This window comes from Xenopus laevis, chromosome 2L, assembly GCF_017654675.1.
Source record: "Xenopus laevis strain J_2021 chromosome 2L, Xenopus_laevis_v10.1, whole genome shotgun sequence".
In the NCBI taxonomy this organism is placed as follows: Eukaryota; Metazoa; Chordata; class Amphibia; order Anura; family Pipidae; genus Xenopus; species Xenopus laevis.
Genome location: NC_054373.1, coordinates 63,025,181 through 63,044,456, shown reverse-complemented (window position 1 = coordinate 63,044,456; position 19,276 = coordinate 63,025,181).

Here is a 19,276-nt window from a genome sequence, read left to right as displayed (position 1 = left end):
AAGTAGATGGAGCGAATAGAAAGATAAGCAATACAATGTAGCAATAACAAAAGATCTGTAGGTTTACAGAAGAACTGCCCCTTTAATACCTCACCAGAGGGATTTATGGGCCACATGGAAAATGCCACAGGCCATAGACTTGTGTAGGGGAAAAATCAGTAGTACCCTTACTAGGCTGTTGAATTGCCTGTTGAGTTGCAGTTCTTTATGATGCTCAACTGCTAATTTTAATTTACATACCTGTAGGTGGCAAATTAAATGTGAAATGTAGAGTGTATCACTCCTCACTCCCCCTTCTGACGTGATTTAATTATACTTGTATGGTTCTACTCTAATCCTATTGGGTTTATTTCATATTTAAATGTTTTTTAGTAGATTTAAGGTACAAATGACAGAAAGACCTCTTATCTGGGAATCCCCCAGGTCAAAAGTATTACTGTATTGCAAAAACACACTGCCGTTTTATGTGTAAAAGCTGTAAATAATTAATTGGACCCCAGAAAACAATGTTTTTCTGCAAAGTACACATATTAACAGATCCAATATAAATGGCTAAATATGTTTTTTTATTCCGACCTTCCAATCTGCTAAACTAAATTACACAGTGTATTTAACAACGTATTAAATTTCTGAAAATTGTCTCAACTTTTATTTTTTAGCAGATATTCCCCATGTATCCTTACGTACCAACATAAAACATAGTAAATGTAAATGCCAGGGGTCTTCCAAACAGTTTGATGCCCACTATGCATAAATTTACCAAACTGTAGAATGTACTAAAATCACAATTAAAACCGAGCAAATCAATATTTTTTTCCTGTCTAAATTAATGGCCAAAATCACAGTTTCAATCGTTTTGTTATTCTCGCCCAGCATTCATAGTAACTAGGTGAATCAGCTAGGTGGGCCATTGCCAAAATCTTATCATATTTGTCTGGTTTATGATGTATAAGTTCAGAATGTTTTTTTCATAGAGGAAATGCACCATATATTTTTTTTTCCAGAAGCGTTGAAAGGCCAATTTTCCATTTTTTTGGCTTTGGCACACCTGGAAGTAAGGCATATATCGGAGACTGGTTTGAATTCCCTTTTGATAAGGGTCTCTGCATTGCTAAATAGTAATGATAGCCAGGGGTCTGGCAGGACCTCTTCTTGTAATAATATGCTGATTAAAGGAAAACTATACCACCAAACAATGTAGGTCAATAAAAATATATTGCTTAACACAGCTTATATTTAAAACCCTGCTTTATATATATAAACAATTTTCATTGGGTAACACTAAATAAAAAATTGCCATTTTAAGAACTAAGGTCCGACCCCTAGGATTATACAATTCAATCTGCACACAAACAAAGGACATACATAAATGCTATGTTACATGAGCCAATTAACGGACAAAGTTCTGTCTTTTATTCCCACACTTTTTTCTGTTACAGAATAGAGAACTGTATTCTTTCTCAACAGGTAATGTCTGAGGGAGCATACAGACCATCACAAAATGGCAGCTCAAGGTAAAAAAAGGCACTATTTATTGATATCTATATTCCAGTTTGGTAAGATTATTTAATAGACCACTTAACATGATATAAACTATCTGTTGTTTATGGATAAATGTTGGGGGTGTAGTTTTCCTTTTTTTTTTTTTTTGTAACTTATATTTTTATTTCACATCAAAAAGGAAAATACAAGGCAGTAGCATGTTCGGTACAGTCATAACAGAGGAAGCATATTGAACAGTACAAGATCACAAAGACACGTTCACGTCCACTGCTTATTCTCACAGACCATACTAGATATGTCAGGCAGTATCTGTACCGATTAACAGTAAAGCAATTGTACAAAACAATACAGTAGAAAAGAAAAAGAAGAAAATACAGAAAGAGACCAACTAGAGAAAAAGGGTCAGAGGCCAGTAGGGGGGGAGGGGGGGTCCTAGTTCGCTAATTGCAAGTGATATTGCTAAACTGTTTGCGAGTCAAGTTCCAGGCAGAGTGGAATTCGAGAATAGTTCCCATGGAGACCAGATCTTAAGATATAGAGGGACTTTATTTTGCAGTCTAGCCAAGTTATATTCATATTGCTTGATAGTATTAACCCGGCCTTTGACTTCTTGTATGGAGGGAATAGAGGAGGTTCTCCATTTGGCCGCAATGGAAATGCGAGCCGCTGAAAGTATCTGATTAGCCAATTTCTGAGTGTGTTTCGGGAGACGCTTATAAGGTTTCCCCAAGAGTACATGCAGTATGCATTTATCTAAGGTATGGCGGGTCACCTGATTTAACAGGAGTAAAACGTCATCCCAGAATGACAAAATATGAGGACAAAACCAGAAAATGTGGGGCAAGGTCCCCCTGTGCCCGCATTCCCTCCAGCAGTTAGGGGAAGTATCCGGGAATAACCGGTGGAGCTTGACCGGTGTGTGGTACCAGAACATCAAAATTTTAAAGATATTTTCTTGTTGCCTGACACATGTAATCCCGCGTTTAGTATTATCCCAAATCGCTTCCCATTCCTTGGTATCAATCGTCCGCCCTACACAGTCGTCCCATTTGGGCATATAGCTGTGCCTATTTTCCGTACCCGGGGAAGGGCTAATCAGTAGCTTATAAATGGAAGAGATTAGACCTTTTTGGGGTAATCCCTGAACTGCTAGACGTTCAAAGAAGGAGAGCTGTTCTTCCCTCTGCGGTACCAGTAATGGGGTACAGTAGTGTCTCAACTGGAAATACTCATACCATGAAAGTGAGAGATCTGGCGCCCTACCCAATATCGCCTCTCTCGTAGGGAAGGTGCCAATGGCTTGTGAGGTTAGATCCCGTAGAGTGAAAAAAGGGGCATCTTTCCAGCGTTGCAAATATTGTGGGGTCAAAGCCGGTTGGAACTGAGGGTTACCCAAATGGGAAAGTAAGAGGGAGGGATTGGAGGCCAGCCGATGTTTAAATCTCAACTTCCACCAAAGTTTCAAAGTAAGCTCTGTAGACTTAAGCATCGGCACTGGGGGTCTACCTTTGCCAGGGCTGGACCAAAGCCATGCATTAGGGTGATAGGGTCGGAAGTGGTGTGTCTCAATATTAGCCCAAACAATGTCTGAGGACCATCGGGACCATCCCAAGACCTGACGGAGTTGAGCTGCCTCATAGTAAAGCCTAAGCCGGGGCACCCCCATACCACCCATCTGAACCGGGGTTGTTAAGGTGTGTCTATTGATGCGGCGTCTTTTCTTTCCCCATATAAAGACATGGAATAGTGCCTGGACCTCCTTTAACATCGCCTGGGGGACAGGGATGGGCAGGGTCTCAAAGAGGTAAAGAAATTTAGGGAGGATAGACATCTTGAGAGAGGCTATCTTACCCATCCAAGATATAGAGTAACTAGCCCACTTCTGAAGTGTAGATTTTGTCTCATGGACCAAGGGTGGGAAGTTATATCGAAAGAGATCACCGTATCGAGGCGCAATCTTTACTCCTAGGTGGGTAATATAGTCTGTCTTCCAATTATATTTGAAAGTGGCCTGTAGTGCTGCTAAGGACGGAGCAGGGATAAGTAAGGGAAGAGCTTCAGTCTTAGTCACATTAATTTTATACCCAGAGAGAATGCCATATGTGTCTAACAATTTATGAAGGGATGGAAGGGACACATGTGGGTTGGTTATCGTTAAGAGCACATCATCCGCAAAGAGAGCGATTTTGTGGTGATCAGGACCCACCTCTACTCCCGTAATGTCTATATGATTGCGTATATGGGCAGCAAGTGGTTCGATACTTAGTGCATAAAGGAGGGGCGAAAGAGGGCAACCCTGTCTGGTCCCGTTTGAAATTTTAATTGGGGTGCGGGAGTGTCCAGGCAATTTCAGATAGGTTGTGGGGGTGCTATATAAGGCCTGTAAGGCCTGGAGAAAAGGCCCAGTTAAGTGAAGGTGGCGGAGAAGCGTAAAAAGATACGACCAGTCTAGGCGGTCAAACGCCTTTTCGGCGTCCAAACTCAGTACCAGTGCTTGCCGTTTTTGCACTTCCAGTACATTGAGCAAGTCAATTACTCGTCTTGTGTTGTCCCCTGCCTGGCGGCCTGATACAAAACCCACTTGATCCGGATGGATCAGCTTGGGCAGAAGGGGGGCTAGGCGGTTAGCTAGAAGTTTGGAAAATAGCTTCAAATCGGTATTCAAAAGGGCGATGGGCCTATAATTGGTGCATACCGTTGGGTCTTTACCATCCTTAGGGATTAGGGTGAGAAATGAAGTCAAATCCGTTGGGGGGATCGGGGTTCCCTGCAGGTAGCCATTATATAGTTTGGTAAGATAAGGTAAAAGGGTGAGGCGAAAGTGTTTATAGTATTGATAGGGCAACCCATCAGGGCCTGGGGCTTTATTATTAGGTAGAGTCTTAAGTGTGGCTAAGACCTCGTCTTGCGTAATTTCAGCGTTAAGAGTGTCCAAATCAGCATCTTGAAATTTAGGTAAATTTGCGTGGTGTAAGAAATCTGATAGTGACGGGGAGGGTGGCAAGGAACCCAACGGTAAGCCCTGTCTCAAATTGTATAAGGTAGAGTAGTATTTATGAAATTGCGCAGCTATATGGTCTGGATTATGCATCAATGTGCCCGAGTCATCCCTGAGCGCAGCAATGGTGGAACGGACTTTTAAGTCCTTTAATTTGCGAGCCAGGATGGTGTGTTGTTTGTCACCTTTCTCATAATAAGTTTGTCTAGTCCAGAGCAGTGCCTTTTCGACTACAGTTTCTTTCTGGATTCGGAGTTGGCTACGAGTTTGGATAATCTGTTCGAGTAGGGTTTCAGAGGGGTTGTCGTTATATTGAGATTCTAAGGTGCTTAACTGGGATAGGAGGTCTTGTTGTAGTTGCATGTGTTGTTTTTTTCTAGCAGAAGATAGAGCAATAAAGTGACCTCTCATAGTGGCTTTATGTGCCTCCCACAGGGTGGTCAAAGACTGGACAGAGCTTTCATTCATAGCAAAGTACTCTTTTAGCAGAGTTTCCATTTTGGTAAATGTATCCGGGTCATTTAAAATAGTTTCATTAAGTCTCCAGTGAGCTATTTTGGGTGGAGTGGTATGTAAGTCAAGGGTCAGAATAATCGGAGAGTGGTCTGACCATGTAATTGCTGCAATGTCTGCAGTAAAGTGGAGTCTAAGGCAGGGTTGCGAAACAAGAAAGTAGTCTAGACGCGTATGTACTTTGTGCATTGCTGAATAGAATGTATATTGACGGCCTCGAGGGTGGTCTATGCGCCAGGAATCGAACAAGGTTTCCTTATGTAGTAATTGTCGGAATTCTTTAGATAGAGTGTGGGCACTTCTATCTGATGAAGGCGATGATCTGTCCATAGATTGGGTAAAAGAGATGTTGAAATCACCTCCAACAACCCTATAGGGGGCAGTGGAGGTAGAAATTTTGGTAAGTAAGCTTTTGAGAAACCTTATTTGGCCCCGATTAGGTGCATAGACATTTGCAATGAGAAGGGGGGTGTTGGAAATGGTACCCTCCAATATAATATAGCGGCCATTGGGGTCACTAGTGACCCGTGTAACTTGTAACGGGCAATCCTTATGTATAATAATGGCCACCCCTGCGTGTTTGGTAGTAGCTGAGGCATAATATCCCGTTGGGTAATACTTAGATTGCAATTTAGGCGGCTTGTCTTGAGAGAAATGAGTCTCCTGTATTAGAGCAATGTCTGTTTTGTGGAGCCTCAGTTCTCGCAGGGCCAAGTATCGCTTAGCAATAGTGTTAAGACCTTTACAATTAAGACTTGTAAAAACAACCATTTGTGCAATAGACAGGAAGCATAATATCACATTGAAAGCAAAGGAAAAACATACAACCCGGTAGCCTCGTAGAAGAGAAACAGTGCGTAGAGACCAGGGCACTATGCACCATCGGCTGACAGTGATCAGCAGACATGTCGCCACATTGAAGAGTGTCTGGAAAAATATAGGAACAGATGGGTCTTCCGTATAGACTAGGCACGGCAGGGAAGTCACTGACCGGAGGGAACAAACAGTTAGTGCAAAAAACAATAACAGTAGCAAAAAATCTGCATTTGGCCCATAGAGTCATCAACAGAGAAGTAGGACGTTGAGTGAACTGGGAAATAACTAGGGAGGAAAAAACACAAAAAGAAAAAGAGAAAAAAATAGAGAGAAAAAAAAGAAAAAAAAAAAGGGGGAAGAGGTAGTTTCAGTACCGAACCTAAACACCCAGCCGGTGCAGGTTCAAGGGGAGCAATCCGTGCTCCTTATGGGGGGCGTAGATGACAAACCTGGAGAGGCACGTCCAGATGGTAAAAGATGTCTGGAACGATCCGTGCAAGTCCGTAACAAAAAGGGTGACAAGTGTAAAAGCCCTCTAGAGTGGGTAATGCAGAAAATGTGGTAACAGCAGCCTTCAATCTGGTTTGGAGGGGCTGCCTCGACGATCTAGGGAGGAGGATGGAGGCGATGTCGACTGTTGACGATATGAAGACCCTGGGATCTGTTGCCATTGGGGACGAAGTGGAGGCACCTCTGTGTCGGTCCGAGCAGTCGGTCGAGGCTTGTCTTGTAGGCCTAGAGCTGCGAGGAAACGCTGTGCGTTATCTGGGTTCTGTAGGATGTAGGTATGCCCTTGGCGCTGTACCACTAGCTTGAAGGGATAGCCCCAGCGGTACGGAATCTTCATTTCACGAAGATATGCAGTGACAGGCTTAAGCTCCCTCCGTTTGTTCAGGGTAATCGGTGAAATGTCCGCAAAGATTTTGACTTTGTGGTTGAGGTACGTAATATCTGCACTGGTGCGGGCGTGAGCAAGGATAAGTTCCTTTTGCCTGAAGTAATGCAGGCAGGTCACAATGTCCCTGGGCGGTTTAGTCGGAGGAGGTTTTTGGCCCAGTGAGCGGTGAGCTCTGTCGAGCTTCCATTGATCAGGATGCACGGTCGGGCATATAGCAGAGAAGAGGCCGCCCAGATAGCTTGGGATATCCTGTGCCAACACATCCTCCGGCACTCCTCGGATCCTAAGATTTTGCCTCCTAGACCTGTTCTCTAGGTCCTCATACATGCTTTTAAGTTGTTGCAGTTCGTCCCTGAGATTCACGCTCTCTTCCTCCATACTGGCCTGTTTCTGTATGAGGATATCCGTAATAGATTCCAGCTTATCAGTGCGGCCCCCTAGGTCAGAAAGTTCTGAATGGAGTTCCCTCACGGCTACTGCAACAGCATCAGTGACTGCTTTAGTGAGGGCTGTTGTGAGAGTATCTTGCAGGTTTAGTAACTGCGTAGTGAGGGACCGTGTGGTAACTGGGACCAAATCAGGGTCCTGTTCCAGGAAGGCCTGAGAGGGCAGATCCAGGGCCTGGAGTAACTGCGTGTGTGGTAGTTGGGAGTATGCCGATGACTGACCTGTATGGGATCGCTGGGGGGACTCAGCGTCCCGCTGGGAACTCGTCAGGGAAGAGCGTGGGGAGGGAACGCCACGTGCGCACCCGCCATCCGCGCCATCTTGGGCCTCCGCGCGTCCCTTGGCATGGTCCGCCGTCAGAGATCGCTGAGGGGAGTCGGAGTCCTGCAGCGAGGCTCTCGGTGAAGACCGAGGGGTGGAATTCTCCGGCTGGTCTCTGTCCTCGGCGCCATCTTGGAGCGCCATGCGTCTCTCTGCTCGGCTCGCTTTGTGCAAGTATGGGGACATAGTCACCCGCTGCTCTCGCTGCTGTCGCCGTTTCCCCGTCATCTTGCTGCCTAAGGACTCTTGAGGTGTAATGAGCCCCGTGGATATAAAATGAGCTAATGAAAAGTGCTTAAAATCGGGGTTTGAGGCACCCTGGCGACGGAGCTCTCAAGGAATGCGTGCACTCGCCACCATGTCAGGCCACGCCCCCCGTGTAGTTTTCCTTTAATCCCAAAATTTCTTTCCATAATGTGGATATTAGTGGACAGGTCCACCATATGTGTAATTAATATCCTTCCTTTCCACAGGCCTTAAAGCAATTGGATCATAGCCATAAATTTTGCTCAGTTTAGATGGGATCAGATACCAGTTGTATAGCAGCTTGTAAGCACTTGCTTTAATGATAGTGTTAATGATTGCTTCCCTGATGCTATCAAGGATTGATTGCCATTGGTCTGTGTCCAATACTGCATTTAGTCTCTGTTCCCAGCACTTCATACTCCGTATTTTAAGACCAATGTATTCAATTATATAAAAAGTATATCATTTATTTATCAAACAGAATTCTTAAAAACTGGCCAGCCAGGAAACACATTAAATACATAATCAGTAATATTACATAAAAACAATTATCAAGTTACTCCAGGTGGGTGGTCGCGCGTTAAATTTTAATAATACAATAAATATGAAATAGCAAGGAAGGCTGTGAGTTAAAGTTCTCCAACTTAGAAAAGTTATTTTGTGTTTAGAGTGTAAGTTATAGTTATCCAATACGGTAAACCGGTATACGGTACAAGGTACTTCTCTCAGTGGATTATCAAGCTAATTTGTATAAGGCTGTAGATGAAAAACGGGTTTCCAAAGGGATTTGCTGGGGCGTCCCCCACTACCTCTTTTTTTCCAGCTGTAAATGCTCCCCAAAATAACTGGATTGATCTCACCAGATCCTGCGTTCCGGTCTTTCCTCAAAGGCACCACTGGGCATAGACTTTTCGTGATAACCAGCCTGTTCACGATTTCTACACTTTGCAGGTACCTTTTTCCCGAAGATCCAAAATGGCGCCTGGTTCACGTCAGCGCATGCGTTCCACTGCAGAGCGCAATTTTTCGAATCTCCTCACAATTTCTACTATTTTACCGTCCACAAATAAAGCAATTTTAATATTTTCTTGGTTATCCATATGTCTTTTAAACTGATTTTCTGAGCTTGTGGTTTGACAATACAGAGAAAAGGAGGGTGACATTGGGCATCCCTGCTTTGATTTGCAGTGCATACCCGGGCGCCCAAGGCAACCCTGCCGACTACATCTCCCCCCTCATGAAAAGAAGCCGAGCGTGTATGCATGCTCAGAAGATTGCGCACGTCCCGGAAGAAGAGATAGCTGCCACAGGTGGGGAAACAAGGGTCTGAACTAGGGGCAAGGCGGCAGAAGAGTTACGGTGTTACCACCTTTGCGCCCCTCCACCCTTGCATTCTAGGCACTTGCCTCTTCTGCCTACCCCTAGTTCTGGCCCTGCAGATGGATTTAAATCACATGACCGCCTCACAGAATTGTCCGTGGCATCCACAAAAATGTACAGTTTACCAAGTTGAATGCTTCTCCCACATCTAAGGATAGGAAAAATGGATAGAGGAGCTTTCAACATAGTAGAGAAGGTGTGGAATCCTCCTTGTAAGATTGTAATTGGTGGTGTCGCTGCCCACTATGAAAGCCATTTGATCTTTAACATCTGTGTTTATTAATGTTATGGGGCAGTAGTTTTAACAGTACATCAGATGTTTAGGGGATTTGAACAGAAATAATATATTTGCTCTTAGCATGTCAGGGGGTAATTCACATTTATTTTGAAGAAGGTTGCTAAATAGAGACGGCATATGTTAGTAATTCTTTTACTAAGTGTTTGCAATGTAGCATTGTGAAGCCATCAGGCCCAGGGGGGCCTGTCACATCTGAGAGTCATCTGTAGACAATATTGGAAGGACACACTTCTCCAAGTATGCCTGTATCAGAGTTGACAATTTCTTATGTATCAATACTTTAACTAGTACGGTATACACCTTCTATATGCCTTCTCTCTTTTTCCTTTTTGGTGGGAGACCTGGATTGAAAATACATACTATCACATCTCTTGGTTGCACTTTAGGGCTTAGTTTGGGCCTCAAGGCCCTGTTGGCTCTGTCCATTTTAAATTGCTCTGCTCTGTATCTAATCTGCTCTGCATCTGATAGGAGCTGATGGAAGATGTCCATGAGTAGGGTCTTCATGTTTGTTAACTGTCTCAGAGATCAGTTCTCAGCATCCTATTGGGACTAATATATGTGTTTGAATTGTGAGTATATGGTCGCTATATCCTTGTCCACCTGATGTGTGTATTCCATAATGTCCTCCAGACACTGCTCAAGTTCTCTGACTCTTGTCCCCAAAGAGGTAATTTTTAAATCTAATTGTTTAGTTGTTTTAGTAGGCTCCGCATTTGCCAGCTTTTCTTTATTTTGGAACAATAGCTGGAGGTCTTGTTTCCTTACCAGTTCTGTAGTCTCACCTTCTGCTTGGTCTCTAAATTGGGTGCCATCTTGATTTTTCTGGCTTTGTTGAAAGAGTTGTCAGAGGTCCCTAGCAGTCAATAATTTGATTTTTGGGGGCATCATTTTAACCCTCTTTTGTTTTGGTGATGATGATATTGCGATAATGTGGCTAGCAAATAGGTGAAGCTTAAAGTTAAAATGCCCCTTACTTATTTTGATATTAACCTGCCCTCTTACCCATATAACCTATTTAAGCACATTTTAATATTGTGGCTGGTTAAAGCTTCCGTTATAACATAGTAATCAGTACAGAATGTTAGATAAAATTCATACAGCCTTAGGGAAATATTGCTTACATTAAATTGTAAACCACTTTTCCGCACATCCTAAATATAAATCTTCTAGACTTGGAATCAGTAACATGTGACTTTTTTCTGAACTCCATGCTTCACTTATGTGTTTATAATGTATGGGATTTGCTTAAAACAATTATTTAACAAAATTGTTGTGTTTTCATTTATTTTTGTAGCTGTTTAAAGATTAATTTTCCCTCAGGTTAGACTGAAATGTTTATTTTAGGAACATTTAGAAACATAAATATAATTCAATTCTTATAACTACATATGATTTGATTTAGCCACCAAGATTTATGTTAAAAAATAGTTTAACCCCCAGAATACAAAGGGGGGTTGTGGAAGCATGTCATGGTTAAATAAATAAATTAAACCATAATTCTAGTTAGACCGATCTGGCCTAAATTGCTTCAAACATACAAAAATGGAATGATCAATACACATTCCATAATCTCCTTTCTTTTCCATATTGACAAAGTCCGGTTTCTCAGATAAAGCAACCGGAAAGGTCTACGGAATATAAGAATTAAAAGCTCAATTTATTTTGAATTCTACCAACACATGTGAATGGTCAGATAAGCCAATTACCCCTAAATCTGCTGATCGAACATTGTTCAAAATATCAGTAAAAGCAAATATATAATCTTTCCTGGAACCCACATTATGTAGGTGGGAAAAAAGTTAAATCTACCGCTGAGGGGTGGACAGTTCTTCAAATATCAATTAATCTAGCATTTTTTAGGAAGTTAGAGATCAATGAAGACTTATTAAAGGAAGGTTTCTGGTTTCGACCACACTTATCCAGAGAAGTGACATGAGCTGCATTGAAATCTCCACCTATGATTAGCCTGTTTTGGGGTAAAGAGGCAATTTTTGAGTCAGCATTGTGTAAAAGTTACTGTTAGGGGCATAAATGCAACAAAAATTACAAATTTTGTTATAATTAAGGACTTCCTGGTCAGAAAGGTGCATCTCTTGAAGTAAGACAACATCAACCTTGTATTTTGCACTCAAAATACTTTTTCTTTTCACAAATTTAACCCATTAACATTCCAAGTTAATACTTTTAGATTACTCATTGAGGGAATAGGATAGGAATTCAGACCATTAAAAAAAGGCAGCAAGTGTTAAACATAGCTTTTTGTCAGCCAGAAAGGGCAAAACAATTAGGGGCAGATTCATTAAGGGTCGAATTTCGAAGTTAAAAATACTTCGAAATTCGACCCTCGAATTGAAATCCTTCGACTTCGAATATCGAAGTCGAAGGATTTAGCGCTAATCCTGCGATCGATCGATCGAAGGATTTTTCGTTCGATCGAACGATTAAATCCTTCGAATCGAACGATTCGAACGATTTTAATCCAACGATCGAAGGAAAATCCTTCGATCAAAAAAAGGTTAGCAAACCTATGGGGACCTTCCCCATAGGCTAACATTGACTTCGGTAGGTTTTATCTGCCGAAGTAGGGGGTCGAAGTTTTTTTTAAAGGGAAAGTACTTCAACTATCGAATGGTCGAATGGTCGAATAGTCGAACGATTTTTACTTCGATTCGTTCGATTTCGTTCGAATTCGAACGAATTTAACCAATTCGATGGTCGAAGTACCCAAAAAATACTTCGAAATTCTAAGTATTTTTCATTCGAATCCTTCACTCGAGCTTAGTGAATCGGCCCCATAATGATAAAACGGTAAATATTAAAGAAAGAGAAAACAGGAAACCAAAAACTTGAAACAAAATAAACCACCCTAAAAGTAGGGTCATCTTAACCAGTTAAGTCACTTCCTTTTTACTTCAAAAAGAAGAAGGCAAAATGCTTCTCTCGTTGAAAGAGGTAGCCCAGCCAAGCATCCGCCATAATTTGGAAAAAATTATCTGGAAAACCTAGAAAGAAAGTGAAAGAGTAAATCAACAAAATGAAAATCTCCTAGAAAAGTTCATAATGCCAACATAGTATTGGGAAGGCAAATCTAAGAACCATCAAATCTTAATGCTCGGGGGAAGGCGATCTTGGAGATGTCGATCTGTCCTTTGGGTTTTTGAAGAGTTGCGAGATTCAGTATTTTTCACTTTGAGGAATGCAAAAATCTCGAGTTGACTCTGTTTCTTTTGTCAGAGCTGAGGAAGATCCTGAGAAGTTGAGTTGCAGGATGAAGTTCTGTGCCTGTGTTGGCTCATTGACGACAAAGGTTCCTGAAGAATGAATAATCTTTAGTCTGGAGGCATAGTTCAAAGAAAACTAATGTTAATCTTAGATAAAGCTTATGGGAAAGGATAGCTCAGTAGTCTTGGAATAGCAGGATTTTTCCCCATCTACTTCAAGGTTATTTAATTTCTTGTAAATTTGAAACATCAGAGTTTTTTCAGAATAATCCAGAAACTTGATAATGACCGCACGTGGTCTAAGAGTAATGTTTTCCCGAGGCGGACCCAAATGAAATACCTGCTCAATTTATATGTTTGGAATTCTATCATGAATGAAAAGCGCTATCGAGATAGTGTCATTAGAGCATCTGTGTTGTAAAATTCAGGGATTCCAATAAATCTCAGATTATTCCTTATGGCTATTTTCTAAGTAATCAACTTGAGTTGTAAATTGTAAATCTAAAATTTTTTCTCCATATCTTTCAAATGTTTAGATGTGGCAATAGAGTCTTCCTGGACTTTCGATACGGTTTCATGAAGATCTTTAATCTGATTCTCATGTGATGAGATTATTTCTGAAATATCACGTACGTTTTTCTGTAGATATTCAGTAGCTTTGTTGATTGAAGACTTAATAGAAGCTTCAATTATAGGATTTACCAACTTTGCAACTTCCTTTGCAATAGTCAGATAGTCAATACTTGAACAGCTGAGTTGACCTGTGTTTTTTTGAGTAGAACCTCCAAACGAGGGGTAGAACTCCTAACCTTTACTGGGTCCTATTTTATTTTTGTCAGAGGATTCGCCATTCGTTTTCTCCATGTTAAAGGTCAAAGTGAAACAGCACAAAAAGAATCCTTCAACCTTCACTCTCCTCTCCTTTCTTTTTTACATTTTACTCTTTTTTTTACCCTTTTTCTTTTTTCTTACTCCACCTGATTATTATCTCTCCCTTTTTTACTTTTTTTCCCCTTTTCCTTCTTTTTTTGTTTTTTGAGTTTATTTTGTTTTTTAAGTTTTTATTTAAACTTTTACTCTCCCCTCTTCTTCAACAATTGCAATAAAAATAGAAGAAGCTTAGGTGAGATCAGTTCCAAAAGAATTAAATTATTTCGCTATTACTTGGTTGTAGAGAATAAGATAGTAACTCCAAAGATATGCACCACATAGTTTCTTTTAATTTATCTTTCCAGGAAACTGATGACTGATTGGAGGCAAAAATCAATAAAAGCAGTCACTTTTGAGTGTGTGGAAGTCTCACCTAATTAACCTAGGAGATAATACCCGGGCTCCATTGCCATGGGAAAAGCCCAAAAAACTTGAAAGTTGACACCAATAGGGAAGATTAACATGTCACCTAAGAGTTTTCGAATTTAAATGAAACTTTTCCCAATTCTGCAGAGCTATAGATTCGTAGAGTTTCAATGAAGCAATCTTTGGTGCTGCAAGTGAGGGTAAAATGGCCTCCACACCAGCCCACTCCAGCAAAACTACTCTTCAGGTAAGGAAAGATATTCTCCTTAGGCTTGTCAGGGAGTCACTCCAACTACATACAGAAAAGGCTTTACCCTCTGTATCTGTAACTTCCTCACATATCTTCAAAATAGGTGTTGCGCACCTCAGGCTAGCCCCACAACCTCCTCACTCCTGAACTGGAGCTTGCTGGAAATCAGCATTGGATTGGAGAGGACATGTCAAGTAGAAAAAATGGGGTTTCTGATTATAAATTGCAAGAGTAAGCTGATGGTAAGATGGAGCTCTACCTTTGGCGCTCCTTCCACTATAAAGGCAAGTCCTCTCCCTACTCTCCTAATGTCAAAACATACCTTTAAATTAAAACAGATAAAAGGTAAAGCAATGAAGGGTTAATTTTTTGAGCTACAATTCTATACCATTCTAGCAGCTTGATAAATGAATGTCTATTTTAATTATCACACAAATCAAGGTACATAATCGCTGCATAACCTTATATGCATTAACATTATTGAAAATATTTTATGCTACTGTGTTAAATATTTGATTATTAGGTTATTTTGATTATTAGATTACAAGTTGGAGACTCAGGTACTGAAGATATATGCCATGTAATTATCACATACAGTACCTCCCAACAATGTAAAATTGTGAAAAGGGACAAAAAGTAATGTTGGCCACACCCATATTGTGGCCAGTACCACAAATACCACACCCATTTTACACACTTTAATTTGACTGGTTATAGAAAGTTTGAACACATTTCTGACCATCGAAGAGCCATGCTTTAAGTGTTATTACAGTTTTGCTAATAAAGGTGAAATTCCCCACACTGCAAGTCCCATTTCCCCTAAAGGCCAGTTATGGATTCTTGAAGATTTGGGGAAAGTGCCTATTCTCTATTCTAGAAATTCCCAAATGCCCAGCATAAAGGTCAGTTTAAATCATATTTGGGAGAAAACGTACTTTCTGTTCTAGGTACTCTTGAAACTAGCCAAATAGCTAATACAGCTCTAGCTGTAACTTTCTTATCAAGGGTTGCCTGACCATAGATTTGACCTCAAGTGTGCTTTAAACGTAAACCTCTGCTCTATAAAAATAAACTTAAAACTTTCTCAATAATAGTAATAAATTGTAAAATTGTAACTGAAATTTACTAATAAAGTATAATCAAGACAAAAATGGAATACTTGCGTTGACTTTTTCAGTACTTACAGGGGAGCCATCTTCAAAATTAACCTTTACTTTAAAGTTTACCTTTAAAGTTATAGGAATTTGTATTGACCATCACAGTTTTGAATTGTGAGTGCCCTGAACATTCGTGAGGCACAGGCTTGCTGTTGGACAATGTGTACAATTATGAAATTTCACCAAAGCTTGATGGCTGCAGTGTATTTAAAGTAGATACATATATAGTTTTGGCACCCTTGGCTGTATTACATAGTTACAGTAGTTAACTTTGTAAGTAAAAATTAGGAATCGGTATGTTTAAATTTGGAAATGTTAATGCCCAGTTACATTTTATTTCACAAACAATAATCATAAATGTTAATTGTTGCGTGTTGCATATGCAAAAGGCTGAACACCTTTCCACTATGATAAACATTGTGCAAGGGCCCTAACCCTAATGACCTTATTAATCCTTAATAGCCATTAGGAGTTGTCTTCTGGTGAAAACTGCAGAGCTTAACATTTCTGCCCCCCCCCCCAACTTTGGTCTGACACTCAACAATCATGGGTTCCTCTAAGCAACTAAGTGAGGATTGGAAAATGAAGCTAGCTGATGCCTACAAAGCAGAAGAATGCTATAGAAAGACTGGAAAATTCTTCCAGCCCACAAATTTCACTGTCATCAAGACAGTTAAGGGGAACTGCAGAAGTCAAGGCAAGATCAGGAAGACCAAGAACTGCTGGTACTTCTCATATGCTAACCAGAAAGGCAAAGGTAACCCCTCATATGACTGCAAAGGACCTACAGGAAGGTTTGGTTTGCACCATCCCTACTGTGCAGCTTTGTTTGTAAAATATGATCTGAATAGAACAGTTATCAGATGGAAGACTTATCTGTGACCTCAATGGATTCCATCAGCAAATTCTGAACACCAGTGTGTAACAGTCAAAACGTTAAAGCCAAAAGGGGATTTACAAGCTGTTCCAAAGGGGATGCTACTGAGTACTGAGAGTGTTGAAACTTTTCCAGATGCCAAAATTACTATTTTCATTGTTCCTAAGTTTTAAACTTTGTAAAATAACATGTAAACATGCATTAACGTTTACAAATATGTTGTTTTTTACTCACTGATTCCTGCAGTACTTGTTAATTTCTTTGAACTTACAGAATTTACAATATATGCCTGTTTTGTATAGAGGGTGATTTTATCTGGCTTTAACCCTTTAATGCTGAAGTGCTTTAAAGGAGAACTAAACCCTTTAAATGAATTGGACTAAAAATGTCATGCTTTATATACTGAACTTATTGCGCTAGCCTAAAGTTTCAGCTTCTTTACTGCTAAAGGGTTGTGGTTTCCTTGGGCTGGTACAGAAGTACTAAACATAATGTACAACATTTATAGCCTACTTCTTTCATTTAACTTTCCTTGTCCTTTAACAGCCCCGCAACAACACAACTGGCTGTTTATGTCATTAGTAGTCAAAGGATTTCTAACGGCCCCATTTCTTCAAAGTCTGAGTGACTTTTTCTAAATCATAATTTATTTATGTTTTTAAAATATGTGCACTTTATTCCTTATCCTTATGTTAGTGTGCAACTGACCTTTTGAGCTTTTATTTTTTGTTATGTCAGACTTCATTATAGCTATAGTTATTAATTCATTATGGGTACAAATTATTAAGTATAATCAATAAAAAGTATACATATGAGCCATTACTAAATTACTGTCTAAATAATTGATAGGTAAGCATTACACAGTGTTTTACTGAACTCACATTGCAAGCAGGAAACCAGTTAGATACTGTCTTATAATCTCCATGAGGCAGGGATAAAATTGGTAGAATTTACAATGATATAGTGCTGCATGTTTTTGTGCATATAATGTACATGGTCGTGAGGTTACTGTGTTTCTTGCTCTATTTCCAAAAAAAAATACACTACCCAATCATGGATTTTACTGTAAATCTGTTAAAATGTCCAAAACAGACAGTCACAGCCAAGTGCTATGCTTATGGCATATGCTGGCAGTGATGGGTTCTGTTCAGGAACCCATAAAAAACATTTCTGAGTGGAGGCTGCCATGGCACAGTGCTTTACAACATGCATTTCACATATATGTTTGATAATTTGGCCACTTGAGGTCACAGTTTTGCATTGCTCCCTTGTTTTGGTTATTTATACTAATCATGTTGCTGTCCTGAAAACAATACACACGGTTTTATTGAAGCTGGAGTGCTGTCTATTGGAAGGAAAGTCATATATTTTGGTGGAGCCCTTGTGAACAGGCTACATGATGTGCACCTGAATATAATTTAGGCCAAAACAGTAAGTGTGGTTTAATTGGAATTGTGTACTAATATCAATACACATGGAGATAATTCAAGCACCCAGAGAATACCCCCATTTCAAATGGGATTCAAATAACACTTATATAAAAAACACCTATATACTGTCTGTTTAAAGCCTGTAATAGGTGAATCATTATACCAATGCATTATCCTCCCATTAGTGTGCACAAAAGTATCTTTGTGCATACTTCCACTCCTACTCACTGTCCTCCACTCTAAAGGGCCCTTTTTAATAACATTCAAATTTCTTTTTTTTCTCTAAAACTCATATATGTAATATAAGGCATTAAGTTTGCCAAGGAGCAGCGACCCATGGCAACCAATAAGATGCTTGCATTAAAACAGGTGACTAGTAAATTCCACCTGCTGATTGGTTGCTATGGGTTACTGCACAACCCCATGAAAATTTAAGATTTATTAAGGGGCTGACCCAAATTTATGTATTTTTTTATGAAAACAAAGTTGACCTAACTCACTTCCACAAATGAATCACTCTACAAATCAAGCGTCAATTTGTATCATGCGATTGATGTATCCTGAAAACTCAATTTTATCAAATTTTCATTGAGCAAACTTGACTTTTTGGATTATCAGATGTAAACCGGACTTTTTCAGATTATTCATCGCAGATCAGAATGTCAAAAAACAACTTCAGGGACATATGCCATTGACTTCTACATGACATTGACATGAGGTCTCTGATGAAGTGCAGTGACACGAAACGCGTCAGTCCTCATGGCGCTGTGTAAATTGGTGTACCAAGATGTTTAAATAAAGGAAATGTGTTTTAAACGCTGAATTGGAAACGAGCGATTCTGTTCTAAGAGGGCCCTGGAGTGCGCCGTCCAACCAATATACTGCAAGCTGTGGATACGTTTTCCTTGGTGACGGACTCAGGGCGGCAGCACCTGGGTCACAGCACATCCTGGGTAAGATTTTTTGTTGAAAAACGGTTGATGTGAGGGGAGTTTGTACCGCTCCAATTTTATAGCGTGAGGTCCGGGGCATTGAGCACCCGGGCCATAAATTTTGAATGGTGAGCGAGTGCCAAATCTATTTACATACCAGGAATTGTGGCCATAAATTGTGAACGGAGAAATTCCTATTATAGTGCTAGGATTTGTGTTTATTTAGGTTTGAGATGGAGTATTTTTCGCAGCTTTGGGGTATAATGAATCTCTAAAAAAATTGAGGATTTTTTTTTCACAAAATTCAACTTTCCTACCTAAAAATCAAGGTTTAATAAATGGGCTCCTAAGTGTAAGAACCATGAAAAACTCTGATACAAATATTCGCCAGATAAAAGTTGTTAAGTTCCTATACAGTAACACTAAAAAGGCAATAACTAATTCTATTATTTGATAATGTAATATACAGTTTTAAAAAATAAGTTTGCACGTTTGCAAATAAGTTTGCAAGTTTAAATTGAACCCTAGGAACCAAATAGCTGCTGAAATTCCAAAGTGGAGAGCTGCTAAACAAGAAGCTAATAAATTTAAAAATCACAAAATATAGAAAGTGAATACAAACTGTAAATAGTCTTAGAATATCAATGACTATATAATAGGAAAAGTTAATTTAAAAGTGAAAAAACTCTT